The following is a 15,694-nucleotide window of genomic DNA, read 5'->3' as shown; positions in this document are numbered from 1 at the left end:
TAGAATTTCACATGACTAGTAGAGAATTAGAGTCAGCAGATATTGCAGCCACTGTCCAATATACTTATACTTACATTCAATCTTTCCCACCTAAACAAGCATTAAAACTTTTCTTAAAGTGTCAGCTGAGAAGCAGCATGCAGTATGCAGTATTACTGCCCTAAATGCAGAAGAGCACTTATTTTAGTTATTCTGAGCAGGAAGATCAAATAACTGATGATTCTCTTTAGAAAAAAGAATGTTGCAGTTTTATCATGAAACATTCTGAATATATGACTTGATAGTTACATTGCTAGAATACAATGAAAGCAGGTATCAGGACAGTTGTAAAATTTTGTGTGTGTGTGTTTTGTTTTGTTTTTTGTTTTTAATTACCATGGTTTAAGTTGTTGACACTACATTCTCTTTTTTTCAAGGCAGATTATTATTGGCCAATTCAGAGAAACATACCTGCTTATAGGAAAACGTGATATTTTTATCTTTTTTTCAATAATGTCTCCTAAAAACTTGAAGATTAACATACACAATTCTAAAATCTAATGATTGCCTGTTGGTCTGTTTTGCTGGGGGAAGGATTGCCCTCTGTCTTTAGTATCATCATGCAGTTTCAGTGTCCCAGTTCTGCAAAAAGTTACACATTGATATACATAGAAATTGGTGAAAATGGCTTGTGCTTAGAATGTCCTTAGGTGTCTTGAGTTATAAATTAATATGATCACTATGCCTCAGTTTCCCATGCGTGCAAAATGCAAGAAGTCAGGAGACTTCCTCAGCGTCAGGGTGTTCATGGCAAAGCCACGAATAGAACCCTTATTTCCTGTCTCCCAGTTTTGCTTTCTGTTTCAACAATTAAATTAATTCATGCTAAATAGATAGCAATATGATTCACGATGATGGATTACGTGCAAAGATCTTTATATGCTGTTGTAGGTATGTGTGATTTTTTACACTCACTCAGCAATTATCATGCTTTGCAGTGATGGTCCAGTCACAAACCTGACTTCAGAAATCCTATCAGTGAATTCATGGCCTAAGATCAAGAGTCATGCATGTGTTAAAATGCAGAGAAAATAGAGTTGAAAACAAAGTTGTCGTTCTTCTACCTGTTTGATACTGGTTCTTGAAGTTTTTACCAACTCTTTAAATGGTTATTGAATCAACTTTTTTATTTTTTGGTAATGCGGCTTTGTTGTGCATTAAAGATCTTTTCATTTCTTTCCCACAGAATCATTTAAAAATGGAATGGAAAAGATCTGCTCATTCATCTGTTAATTTCTTTGCCAAGATATGGCTGTTTGCCTGTGGTTCTTTTTTTTTTTTTTTTTTTTTTAAACTAATGCTCTGTCCAGTTTAGTGCTAAATGACTCATGTGCTGGAACTTCCACCACTTGCATACTGAGACTGTTCTATAATCTAGTAAAATTTTACTGAGTGTTTTTCTGATAGTCACCTTCCTGTTTTTACTCCCTCTCTCCCCTCCCCCCAGCTTTTACTCTTAAACTGTATATTCGTTAACTTAGGGTGAATTGATTAAATCTGTGTTAGAGTAGAAAGAGGACCTGGAGGCTGGGTGTCAGAGTACAGGGTGCTGTTTTTCCAGCCTGCCTTCAGAAGTTACTTCTTGGGGCATAATAAACACTTTTCTAATTAAAGGTGTGTTTTATATCTCCATTTATCATCTGAAAATGTGACTATAAAAAACATGTATTTAAATAGAAACCTCTTGTATTTGAGCCTCATTCAATAAATAAGCTAGATTAGTTGATCTCATATTTACTCCATGCAACTTTTCTTGGTTTTCATTCATCAGTGAAAACCTTGCACTGGTGTCTTAATTGCTCTGTCTTTATTGACCTAAATGTTGAAAAATACTGACTTGATACACAGAGAACTTTCCAGTTAGTATGAGCTAAGTACAGAATTTGTCTGTACGGGCACCACTCTTTACCCTTTAAGGACAACAGAACCTATCTGTGAAACTGAAAGAAAGAAAAGTCTTGCACAAAAATATCTGAGTTGGCTGTGCACGCTGAGCTTCTCTTGAGGTTACTGATTTAAAAAAAAAAAAAAAAAAAAAAGTTATGATAGCATTGTACCCATAAATGCATCTCATGCATGAAATTCTTAGAATAAAGAGGTGAGAAAACAGATCCTTTGTGTGCAGGCTTCTTGTTGTTGCAATAGCCTGGAAATAGTCCTTTCAGTTTTCACGTGCTGCAGCTTTGGTTCCAGCGTGAAACAGAGCAACACACAGCACTGTAGGGCATATTGTAAAAACAGCAGTGTCTCTACCTCCTTGTTTCTAACTATCCACGGTGCCTTAATCGCCCACCCAGAGGGATGAGGGGTGGATGGGGCTGTTTGGTGTGGGTCATGCTCTGAAGTCCTGAGTCTGGGTCACCTCTGCACGTGGATGCTGCCATAAGTGCTCTATGCTCACTCTCCACAGGGAGCATGGAAATCATCTCTGTCACAGGCACCTCTAGGGCTTGTGACAGCTAGCCCCATCGCTTTCAGCCTGGCTCTTGGGGGTGGGGAGGATTGTGGTGTGGTTTTGGGGGATTTGTGACAGATTGGGATTTTTTTGGGGGGTCTTGTGCTGCTGTGGGAGCTGCTTCCTAATCCAGAACAGAACCCCCACATGTCAATCCCATTGAGCCAAGCCTGGTAGGAAGAGTTGGACAGCTTGATCATTTTTGATGTAACCAGACCCTTGTTAAGACTGCAGGCAGCACAGGCATTGCGGTTGAGAGTGTATCTGCAACGCCAGTTTCTGAACACCTGCTATTGTGGTGGGAGATGTTTTTCAAACAGCATCTGCGAAGCAGATAGACTTGCTGTGAGTTAAGCTTTAGCATACAAGAAGAATTTTCCACTTTCAAGGAGGTTAAAAATTAAACCAGTGACTGTGAAGGTAAATTGGGCAAAAATGTCATGCTGTTGTATTTTCTTTACTGCCCTTTATAGAAATAGAGTGGACTTGCAATTGAGTGTGCTCTTGAGCTCAGAAAGACTTTTTTTTTTTTTTTTTTGTTAAAGTATATAGTTCTTGCATGTCAAACAAAATAATGTTCATTGTAGTGAAGGTAGCACCGAAATCTGCAGCACAGAGATGGCTGGGAGGAAATGTCAGTGGCGGACTGTACCTCCCCTGTTAGAGGCGGCAGCTGGATTGAGATCGGAGCCTGAAAGTCAGCCTCCTGTCATGTGATTCTTAACGTCTTTTGTACTTTTCTTACCCCCAAGCTTGTGCTTTTAGAAGGAAGAAATACTGTTTTGATTAATTTTCAACTAGGTCACATTGAATAGCTGGCCTGACTCCGCTTTCCAAATGTCATGTAGTAGTTCTGCCTGTAATGAATGTAACTTCTATTGTGTGACAAGACTTTAGTCTAGAACGTATTAGAAAGAGAATAGGCAGGGTGTTTCTAGTGCTAAATAAGGCTGAGAGCAAATACAAAGCAGTGTTCTTGGGGAATAGAATTAATAGCAGATGCATGAGTACATTGAAGCCAACAGGCTGAAGCTATTTTGCAATCATAATAATTGAGTAAATGTGTTGTAGGTGAATTAGGTCTTCTGCTGGGGAGAAGGAAAAAAAAAAGAAAACCTTAGCTATCTAAATATTCATCAGTCACCTCCTCCACCTTTTTGGAAGATGTCAGTTACCTACACTCTGTGGGGGTGTTTCTGGCATCATTGCTACATGGGGGCAGGATGCTGTGGAGGGAGGCAGGCAGGACTGTCCCACTCTATGAAACAGCTGATCTTAAACAAACCAAATACTAAACAGAGGTGGCAGGCTATGCTGAGTCCTCGTGCATGTTCACGTAACAAATTTTGTACATAACAAAGAGCAGAAAGGTATTTGGTTTGAGAAATGTTTGTATGTATCACAATTCATTCAACTCAAGCATTTTATTTTTGATGCTTTAAGAAACTGAGGTGTTATTTAAAAAAAAAAAAAAGAAAAGAAAAGAAATCTAACAAAAAACAGTGTGCAAGAGCAATTGTTATATTCTTGGAAAAGATTGAATAGTTTGTGATGCAGGATTATCTTTGCAATTTATTCATTGAAACTCATGAAATTGTTGGCAGACAGAGTTTGCATCTTGGAAATCGTAACCTATTTGTGATACTAAATTTCTTAATAGTATGTGTGGTAGTACAACTTCTAACTACATGCTGTGCAGTTATCTTCTGTCTGTTGTGTGGGAACAGCTGTACTTAATACAACTAGAAGTTCACTATGGGGTTCAAATGCTGTCATCCTGTGGTTATTCGGTGTCAGACTACACTTGTCACGTTGCCTGTTTACTTCCCTATAGCGAGTCACTAACTTGAGAATATAAAACTTCTTTCATATTTAGTAGACAAGCACTGCAAGTCAGCAGCTTTCAGTTTGGGGAGTTGAAGTACTATTTTAGAATTTACAGGTATGTACAATTTGTCTTAAAACTAGTCAGAGAAGTAATTCCTAGCCTGAAGAATTGACGTGCTTTAAATCTAGGTTTTTCTGCTCAACTGGTTATGTTATCAGTGGAGGTAAGTCATATGCCACTGTATACGCAGGTTGTTGCATAGGACAGCCAGATAACTTCAGATTTACGGTGGTTTTACATTGGCAATAAAACTGTAGATAACTTAACCACTGTTGAGATATGACCCAGAGGGCATTTTCCAAATTGGCATTTTTAATAGTAATGGCCTTGAACTGTTTGTGGGTACACAGGGAATATAATCCAGAGTTTCTTGGCATGATAAGCGGGTCATTTCTGAAGAGGCAATTTAACTTCCTGTACATTCAGATGTCAGAACAGTAGTGGCTGTTCTGTTGAGAATACATACTTTGTTATAATGTTTCTGGAACATTCTGAAACTGCCTTTGTTTCTTAAACTAGGTCAACAATTTTGGTATCTCCACTGAAATTGCATTTCAGAGCTAGAGATTTGTCTTCTGTACCGTGTATTTTTATTTTAAATTAGGTATTTTTCTATATATATTATAGCATAGTATCTTTTCTCTCAGAATACTTGTTTCTAAAATTGCACATCTCCACCTGGTTCCTTAAGCTTTATTGATATATAATTAAACTTAATTTGGGAAAGTTTTTTTTTTTATATATAAAAGACATACCAAACAAACTTCATCTTCACTTTCAACCAAAAGATTAATAGATAAATATTGTAAAATGAAAATGTTTGAAAATGTTCAATATTTTGTTTGCAATTAAATTTTTCATGCTCTTGCCTTTAAGTGTCTAGATAAACATTACATCAGTGTTTTGAAAAAGACATGAAAGAACTCTCTGAGGTCAAATATTTTTTGTAAATACCCCAACTGAATATTGAGTATCATTTGTAGTCACTCGAAAAACTTGGGGGACGGAGAAGGAACGAGAAATAATTTCTTGTAACTGATCTGCAGCTTCTGAGTCAAGCTGCAGTCTGAAATTAGTCCCAAAATAGGATACTGGATTATAGGATTTCCTCTGTGAAACAATCATGTCTAGATAGGTACTGTTATAGCTACTAACAAGTTTTGTCTATCTGTGCATGTTAATAGCTTAGTGTACACAATCTTAGCACCAAAAATCTTGTGAGGACTTCCTCCATCTTTCTTTCCTCTTTAAATCGCATTCTGTTTTGAAAAATAAGCGTTATTTTCAGCAAAAGAAAAGGTGCTGTTGACCTGCAATGCCTAATTTCAGACTGACTGCAACTGTAATATATTTTTTCTTGACCAGCTGACCCTAAAGACCTTTTTTCAGTTTGTGGTTGTTCTCCTTTGTATAGACTAGCTGTTTCAGGCTTGTAGAGGTAAGAATTTGTTACCTTTGTGGTTATTTTCATATTTGCTGTATTACAACATGATGGTCTTGGTCATGGGAATGAAGTTTTTTGTGATCACTGCAGTTACTGAGTTACATGTTTTGTGTCTGGCTTTTCACAGGTTCGTGCACATGTGGACATAGTATTTTGTTGTCTTTTGGTATGTAGAAATGTATAGGAAGGGTTACCTGTGCTGTGGAAGTCATGTGCGCTTCTTCCTTAGTAGTTCTGTTTCAGTGTATTGTGGGGTTTGTGTGGCGTTTCATGTTTTGTTTCTGTTGTTTTGGCAGTTGTTCAAGGATCCTAGAATTAGGACATTTTCCTGTGTTACGGCAGATTTAAATTATAATACGCAAACCCGACTCTTTGTTTCTACAGTTATTTTTAGCTTTTCTTTTTCTTGAGTGACTTGAGAAATGTCTGGAGGCAGAGAGGCAGCTATAGCTGTATAATGCTATCCCAAGATGAAACCTGACCCCGGTGCCTGGGCGTCACGTTGGGCTGCATGTCACGCAGTGCTGCTCCAGATACCGATGGCAAAACCTCAGCCAGCTTTTCAGATGTTGTTCATGTGCTCCAGTCTCAAAGCAAGCGTGGCTGTGGCAAGTGTTCTCACATGTATGTGTGCTTCTGAGTAGAGCACTCTGTGAGACTTGCTTTGTCGGGTTGGTGTAGGTCCCCATGCTCGCCTTCACAGTGAGGTCGCAGCAGGCCCATTTAGCACTTGCCAGCTCCTTCCAGTTTCAAGACATGTGTGTGTCCTGGTTCTATAGTACGCCTCCATGACATCGTGCTCATGTGGACAATGGTTATTCTGTTTCTCATCTGTTTTCTGTCCAAAGATGGACTTCATCTGAAATAGAGTAAGTATTTTAATACATTGCTATGAAATGTCTAGTCAGGAAAAACTGACCCCTCTGCAGAGCAGCAGCAGCCTGATTTGTGCAGGTAGGGGCAGGTAGGGCTGTCGTGTGAGCAGTTTGAATGAGCGGTGACCACGAGCAGTGGGGTTTGAGGCCCATGTCTGGGATCTGCGTGGGGCTGCAGCATGAGGAGAAGTGTCTGAGGGAGCACTGAGGAGTGAGGCCATCCATGGAGATGCAACCGCTGGGCCTCGTCTCCAGCTGCTGCACGTACACCTTCCCGACATCCTACCTCGCCTTGCTAGGCTGGAGTGATCCAGCTGTCTTCGAAATGATTTTAAGTTTCCTTCAGCCATCCCCCATGTGCACACATGCCTGCACATATGTAGAGTTCATCATCTGAAGCAACAATAGAGAAACTGATAAAAGGGCTAGAGAATAAATATAGAGAGATGACAGGGCCCTAAAGGCTAGTAGATGAAAAATATGTGCTTCTGTGGCTCTTTGAAGAGCTTTGAAGAGAAATTGCTTCTGGTACATCAGTTTTCTGTGGAAAAAGAATTATTAAATGCTGTGAATGCCTTTTACCTATTGCCATAGTAAAGAACAGGTAAGGGTCCCTTAAATATCTCGTATGGCCTGTCAAGTAGTTGGTTGTGGATTTTTTTTTTTCCTGTGGGCCATACTACTGTAATATTACACTGTTAAAATAATGGACTCCGTGGACCTGGATGTTGATTGTTTCCTGTCATTACTTTAGAAGTAATAATTGGGAGCTGTTTAGGGATTTTTTTGTTGTTGTTTCTATTCTTTACAGAAATTATACAGTTTTCAGATCCTGCATTAGAGCACTAGTTTGAGGTTGTTGTTTTTTTTCTCTCTAACTGGTATTACCTGTCAGAATTAGTAAGGAGATTGGATGAGAATAGAAAAAAAAAATCTGTTGTGTTATCTTCACTTGGGTTTGTCAGCTAAGAAGATAATGTTATTGGCCAATTGGAACTTTAAATACAATTTTAAAAATCATGTTACACGGTGTGAATTGACAGGAAATGTGCAGTTAGATTTCCTATAAACAGAGGATTAGATTCTCAAAGGCTTCCACTTGTTATAATTTGTCCTGTCTAAGAAAAATTCCATTAATATTATGCCTAGAGTTTATCTTGGGTAGAACAACATATTTATTTTCTTAGGTTTGTCTCTCTGTTATTTAGTAAATTTGGCTCACTAGTTGTCTATATATTTTCATCTAGCAGTTCTGCACTATGTTCTGTGTTGTGGTTTTCGAAGAGGGAAGTTCCTGTTTGCACGTATGGCAGATCTGTGTCTGGGAAATAATATAAGCTGTGTGCATCAGCTCTTTTAGAAAACTGCATTGAACCCATGGAGGCTTGGAGACCGGGCCACTTAACTGAAATAATTTAATTTAGCAGAGTGGCTATGGAGTTAAAAAAAAAAAAAAAAAAAAAAAAAAAAAAATCAGGGAATTATGGGTAGGAAGGGTTTACAAAAAAAAAAGGTATGACACTCATCAATGATAAGAACAACTGTTTGAGCTTTATGTTACTAATGTTATAAAAATGTTTAAAGACCCTGTACTTTACGCTTCCAACTGGCTTTCCTGACTGTACCTGCTTTATTGTTTTCTTTTAGAGACATGATACAAAATGCCTGGTATTTCTTCTTACTGGCTTACTGCTGTTCCCTTTCTGCATCTTTTGTTGCCATATCTTCCTGCAAACTTAGAACATGCAAAATGTTCAAAACCATAACAAGAAAAGGCTTACATAAAAATAGCATAAATAAATAAAATTGTATATTTAAAAAAAATACTTTTTTACAGTATCAAGACCTATGCTGTAAATGTTTAAAAAAGCATGAGAAAGTTGTAACTCAAACTTTGAAGACACTTACTCATTGTCTTGAAACTTAAGCCCCAAGCATATGGCAGGGAGGGAAGAATAGATACGGGAAAGTTATGAGGAAGTGAAAAATGGATTTCGGCCTCACTCAGCCTGTGCTGACGGTGAGTGTTATCCCTGGTCTAGCAAGAGCTCTGCACAGCTCCAGTTTCTTGGGGTTTGAGAGTGCAAAGATAACTGGTGCATTGAAAGCAGCGGCAAAGTCCCCAGCAGTGTCTGCTCGGGCTGGGGAGAGGGAGGAAGAGTGCTTCTGCAAGTGCCTCAGCACTACCGAGACAGCCTCTGGTGGAAAATTCAGGTATGAAGGCAACTTTCTCAATAAGTAGCGTTTTTCTAAGCCTATGTTGCTTGTCTTACAGGTCATTTTATTTCCAAAAGAAGTTTGAAAATCAAGCTGGCAGGGAAGTAAACACTTCCCACTTCCTTTGAGAGCTGGAAAGCATCCACCAGTTGCTACGGCTTAAAGTCCATGGAAATGATGCTTGAGCTCAACCTGTTAGTTTGGATACACCTTAACCTCATCTTGTCCGTACATATTCAAGTGACAGAAAGAAATGAGTCTGCTGAGCAGCTAGAAGAAATGGTACAGCTATAACATAGATTTAAAGGAAAAATATAAAAAAAAAAAAAAAAAAAAGGAAACCAAGTCTTAAAAAACAACTCTAAAATGACTGTTTATTGATGAAGGATTGAAACAAGTGACAGCTGTTGGGGCATTTAAGGCAAAAGAAAATAAATTTATGAAATTATTCTTCCATATCAAGAATGGTTGTAAATTTCTTTTCTACAAATTAATGGAGACTAAAAAACTCGTAGTAGTCCTAGATGCGACTTCGTGCATACGTATGCATATCGTGGTACATCATGACATGCTGTGACATGTCATACTTAGTCATTACTTTGTGTATGCTTTACTTCTTCTTTTTTTATTATTTTTTTCCCCTCTCCTTAAATAGTAGTTTGAGCTTTGGGGCAAATTAGTTAAATTCAGATGTTAACACCTGCAGTCATTTTCTTTCTCTTCCTGTGGTTTTATTTGCTTCAAGTAATTGTCATAGCCTTGTTACCACACTTCCTGTCTGAAGCTATAGCAAACAGTTACACAGCCAGAGGATATAGAGGTTGACCCTTAAAAGGAACTTTATAGGTGTTTCTTAAAAACAGTAGGCTTTTCTTAACCTACATGATTCATAAGTAGCTTTATTCCAACTGTATCCTCCACAGCATGCAGCGTATCCCTCTTTGGATCGACTAAGGTAAATGCAAACCCCCTTTTTGCCACTAAGTGTGAAGAGCTCAGAGGAGAGAGTGTCTGACTTCTGTTTTATCCTTTCTTATTTCCTGCTCTGTTTAACTTTTCTGTAGGACATGAATATTTACAGTATCAGCTATCTCTCTTAGTAACAGAATGTGCTCCACACCCCTACTAACCACGGAGGCAGTGTTTGCACTTACCACCTTTATGGCTGGTATTTAACAGTAGACATTAGTTTCTTTTTTCCTTTTTTTTTTTTTTTTTTTTTTTGCATTAGATCAGCTATTTTTGAATAAACTTCAGAGTAATGAAAATAACCTAACTGTTTTTCCCTTTGAATAACAATGTATCCTCCTCTTTAGTATTTCATTTTTTTCATACTAAACATTACTGTAAATGAGATAAAATTAGTGTGTACAAAGTATGCAAGATATATGGCAAAGAAGTCAGCAAATAGCTCTGCAAGTTACTGGATCATGAACTGAAACAAGTCAAATTCAGTGTTCAGAAAGTTCAAACTGGAAAAAAAGCAAATAGGTGCTTCACCATTGATCACCATTTTGACTTTCTAGTTCAGGTAGAGTAAGTGCATTGTCCTTTCAACGTGAGCTGTGTGGTGTTCTGCCACTCCGAGCACCTCAAAGCTGTGGAAAGAGCAAAACCGAGGAGTGGTGGAGCTGCTGTCTTCAACTGCATGCTTCAGTTGTGGCGCCAGTGTTGTCCCCTTGATCTGGCAGGTCTGCAGGGATGAACACAGGAGCCCTTGTGGTGTGATTCATTGATCACATGGTGCCATGTTAACAGCTTGATCCTGTGATGAAATAGGGAACTATCTGTGAGGTTCTGCGTAAGTTTTAGGATCTCCATAAATGTGGCCAGATTTGGGGGTAGACCAGGCTTTGCAGCAACACTTTCTTAGGAAATTGTTGGAGGACTGGTATTACACAGTTGTCTGGCTTGTTGTTGTCTGTAGGTCAGTGTAGTGATTTTCCTTTCTCTTTTGCTCTTTAATAACCAATAATTTGGAAAAGGAGAATTTCCCCATTTCAATTTGTTCTTTAAACAAGCTGCTAGCAGCATAAGAGAAGTGCAAGTGTGGTCCTGTTGACTTCGCAGTATTGATAGCCCTTTTTGCCTTCAGCTGAATTGTTTTTTCTTTCCATTTTGTTGCAGCATATTTATACCCAGTCCTTGGCCACTGTATAGATCACGTTTTTAGCAGAGCGGGATGTATAAAAATCCATTACTCTTTAACAGGTACCTCTCAGCCTTTGCTTGCCTTCTGAAGGGTGCAGTTACAGTCAGTTTTGTCCATACTTAGTGGATGTGTTTTCCTCCCCCTGCCATTTTATTTGTAATTGAAAGAGAACATATTGAGAAACAGCTTGATACTGCTGGTAGAACCAATAAATTTAAGGCAAATGTGGCCCTCTATAGCTTATAGAGGAGAAAATTGCATTTTTAAGAATAAACGTATAATCAGAGAAAGTTACTTGTAATCTCTAGTTTAGTTTTGGCATTTGTTAGCTTTTCGTGTAAGGGAGCAGGTCGGTTTTAGAATTATGTCCTTGAGGACTCAAGTCCAGCACGATGAGTGCGACTGGGTGGAGAAAATCTTGTGCGCACTCGAGTATTTTGTAACCAGGAAAAGCATTCCAAGCTCAGAGAAGCATGGCCAAGCCTTTCAGTTTTGTTCCCAGGGCTTCAGCTGAGCAAAGCGCTTAAAAGCTGTGGCAAGAGGAAGAGTGCTGTAGCTACTAGCACGCAAGTGAGTGGGCCAATCAACAGAGGAATTTCCCAGCCCTTTCCATGTATGTGTTCTGTACAGGGCTGTAGTAGCTGTAGGAAACTTAACCCTTTGTGAAAACAAGAATGTGATGTGTTATATCCGGATCTTGTCAGATCAGGAACAAGCACCAGTATTAAAACTTTAGGAGCTACACATCAAAATACTGCATCGCTTGCCTAACAGGAAGGGATGCATGCAAGACTCCTGCTTATAGCTTGTGCAGGTTACGGTATATTAGACTTCAAAATGCTGTGATTTTGAGTACTTGCTTTTGCAATTGCTTGTAATCTGAATGGCTAGAGATAGGGGAGCATTGCTACATTTCAGAACAACTTGGTGCCTGTTAGAAGCAAAATCCTCAGTTTTAAGTAGAGATAAGCTGTACAGTTGCTGGGCAAAAAATGTTAAATGTTACATGCTTAACAGAAATTTACCATGTTCTAGTTCCAATTTTGTTGCATATTAAATCAAGTCAAGAAAAGAATTATGTGGCATGCAAATCCTGAAATTGGAGGGAACAGCAGTGTATTTTCTTATCAAGTTTTTCTACTTTAGGCTCTGGCTATTTAAGGTTGATCCAACTTTAAGTCACTAGAATTGAGAAAATGATATGAAGTTACCTAATTATAATGTGAGAACTTCCTTAGAGACCTTTAGTGTTTTAAGTTATTTCCTTTTAAGTTTTATACTATTGCAGTTCACACCGTTGGTTGATAATTCCCACGTTTGATTGCAGCTTCTTGACACATACATGGGGTTTAGATGGCCATTTCTGAGGCAGAAATCATCGTCTTAACATAATGAAAATAAATATCAGTACTGTATTAAAGCCTCTTCTTGAAATGAGACCATCAAGCAGAACGTTGTATAGAAGGATCTTTTTTGTTTATTTTCTTCATATCTGTTCAAATTGCTTTGATCTGTGTGGTATTAGTGATAAGGAAAGACAGTAAAATATTCTTTTTTTCCGTTCTGACTTTTAGGTAAGAAATCCATAAAAACTTACTTTAAACACTACTGATAGTTCTTTCAAGGATAGGAGATAGACGTACTTTTGCTAGTGTTTTCCTGTTTACGTGGTGTTACCACAGCACACATTTGTTTATTGAGGAACCTCTGTCAGCCTCTGGAAAGGTAAGAAGTGGGAAGGCTTCCCAGAGGGTTTGGACTTAGTACAAGAAGGGTGCTGCTGTTTCTTCATATATGCATCACAGCCAACAATCCTGGAAAGTACCTGGCTTGTAGTAGCAGCACAGTACAGTGACTTGGCTTGTGTGCAATAAATTAGGAACGTCATAGCTTACATGTGTCATGTGTAGGGAACTGATGAAGGCAGCAGCAAAGCATGACTGCTCTGCCAGACAAGCAACTCATGCAAGCCACTCAGTGTGTATACAGATACGTACATAAGGATGTCGCTTGTGTATCCCATGGGGTATCCAAACCACTTCACTCTGTGAAGAGCTGCATACAGAAAGCAATGCATAGGTATGCACATACAAAATTTCTACGAATGAAGATGTACCCATATTTAAAACTATTAAGGAGTATGTGACTTTTTCCGAATATTCTTTCTTTCATTTCCATTTCCCTCCAAATAATTGTATGATAGATGGCAAGATAAATGACCAAATGGAAATCTCGCTGGAATTTTTATCGTACTCTTAGTGAAAGAAACCAGGTTGGAGATTAACCAATTAATGTTAAGTTAAGGCAAAGGAATGGTTGGAATCTGGAGCCTCAGTTGTTCCACATGAAGAATTTTGAAGCTTTAAGGAAACAGTTTCAAACTCTACAAGTAATCTCCTATTTTGAAGTCAATTGTACATGAAACAGCAGGATCAAGAGAGAAGGCAAATGGTCTTTGAGTTAACCAAGTTTGTCCTTTCTGCAGTTTTTTTCCTTGGTATTTAGAAAATCATGCTTTTTGTTTGACAGCTGTGCTACGAGGTTGGTGTTAATTGTATTTAAAACTTGCTTTGTAAATGTGTTGTGTAATTTTGCTATGAAGATACATGAAGTGCCAATAGGCAGAATTTCCTAAGTTAAAAGGGTGTATGTGTGGTCAATTGTCACCTTCAAAAATGACATTAGAAAGTTAGACTCAGATCAAACCAAGATGGCTGCCAGGAGATTGGACACCGGTCCTCAATACTGCTTCAATTAGCAAAAGCTAGAATCTAAACCTCATCTGGATTTCTGTTAAATGCCATTTGGAGTAGTCATTGTAGAAATAAGCACGTGACTTGTTTGCTGGTACCTCTTCACTTTCAGTTCAGGATACCACCAAGAAATCACGGATGTGGGTGGCTCTTTGGGAGTATGAAATTCTGTATCTTATTTCTTTTTGATATAATGTTCTTCTGTTTTCAGGTTCACTTAACGCTAGGGACCAAAGAAGCATACTTAACACTTCCGTGGTGCTGGGACCAACCTGCTGAAAGAATACTCTGAAATAATTTTCTAACTTCACCGTCTTCACCTGGGACTGATTTGTCTGTCTTCAGAGAAAAGCTCAAGAGAGAAGAAGAAATTCACATTGGAACAGTTATAAATAAATCTATTTAAAGAACTTACTACCTGGAGATACGTTTACAGAAGTCAAGTCCTGCTTTTCATCTGCGTACACACTTCAGACTGTAAACAATGAGCGAGTTCTGGTTGTGTTTCAACTGCTGTATTGCAGAACAGCCTCAGCCTGTAAGTATGAATATCAGCACCCTGTTGTTTGTAATTAACTGTATTGCTCGGACTTTCTGTTTTTGTTACAGCTTTTTAAATTAGTGCTCAAACTCAGCAAATTCAGTGAGAAGTAAGGGGGGACAGAAAAATGTCTGTTCTACATGGATGCCACATACATTTCTTCCTATCCTTTATCTCATTTCTATCCAAAGTCTTTCAAATGCAAGCCAGTATGTTTGAATTGAAGGGGGGGAAGGGAAGGAGGGAAGGGTGAAGAGGACCTAACTTTGCACTGCAATATCTGCCAAAATGCAGAAGGATATGTGGACATGTCATGACTTCTGTACTGTATAAGGCCTGTCGTGAGGTGTGGCTGGACAATGGTGAAGGAAGGGAATAGTTCTCTTAAGAAACAGCGTGAAATCCAGTACACCTTAACTGAAGTCAGGATTTCAGACTTAGCTGCTTTTTTAATTTTTAGATGAAGTCTTTGGAGAGTGAAGGGATGTTGTCGTGCTGCGGATATTTTTGTCAGGGATTTAGAATGTCTCTCATGTGGAAAAAGTACACAGTGAACAAAAGAACATTTTAAAGCATACATAAGGAAGAAAGTACAGAAATACTTTTAGGTTTCTTAAACTAGCTTTAGAGTGTGCATTAAGTCCAGTGCTGTGGGAGAAAGTCCGCCTGCTTGAGGGTGGAATTGACAAGGAATACGGTTAGCACTTGGAGAAAAAATCATTGTATTGTGTGACATCCAGATCAAGCTAAATCAGTACATAGAAAGGACAGTCATCTTGCAAATATGGCCACTGAAGCTGAATTGCAATAATTAAGAGAATCCCAGAGAGAATAGAGTAAACTCACACTAATATGCTCAGTTGATATTTGGCTTCAGGGAAGCAAAGGGATTTAAAATAAACTACCTATCTGATGACTTAAGAAAAAAGCTGATAGCAATTGACCTTGCTCAGTACCTGAACGATCCTTAGGTGTTAATGCAAGTATTAGAAATTTGACCATTTTAATTTCTAACAAATAAATACAGCTTTATCTCACTCTTAGTCAGGTAGGGTTGAGAGAGATGAGGTCTCAGATACCAGCATGAGAAGTTGCAGTCCTCTCCTCCTGCCTGAATGCTGTGCAGTCCATTAAAATGCCATTCATCTATAGCCAAAATTAGTTGCGTAGTTATTTGGATTATATATTTCGATTAAAAATAGCATGACTTTTAAAATCTTTGAGATATAAAATGGCATATTGGATTTGTTTACAAGAATCTTCAGTCTTACTCCTTATTAAAATCTTGATTCAAGCTTTATGATGCAGTTAAGCTGTTGCCCATAAAATA

The 15,694-nt window shown here is 38.4% G+C and overlaps 1 long non-coding RNA gene across 1 annotated transcript in view; it reads left to right on the top strand.

Moving 5' to 3' along the window:
- LOC311221212 overlaps positions 1-14,293 on the top strand; it is a 46,493-nt gene extending 32,200 nt beyond the window's left edge. The window contains exon 4 of the long non-coding RNA XR_014619297.1: positions 14,035-14,293. This is a non-coding gene — a long non-coding RNA (uncharacterized lncRNA). The remainder of the gene's footprint in view (positions 1-14,034) is intronic.
- The last annotated feature ends 1,401 nt before the right edge of the window (positions 14,294-15,694 follow it).

Source organism: Netta rufina, assembly GCF_964035555.1.
Source record: "Netta rufina genome assembly, chromosome: Z".
Lineage (NCBI taxonomy): Eukaryota > Metazoa > Chordata > Aves > Anseriformes > Anatidae > Netta > Netta rufina.
Note: the sequence above shows the minus strand (reverse complement) of the source record. Positions and strands in the feature narration are given on the sequence as shown.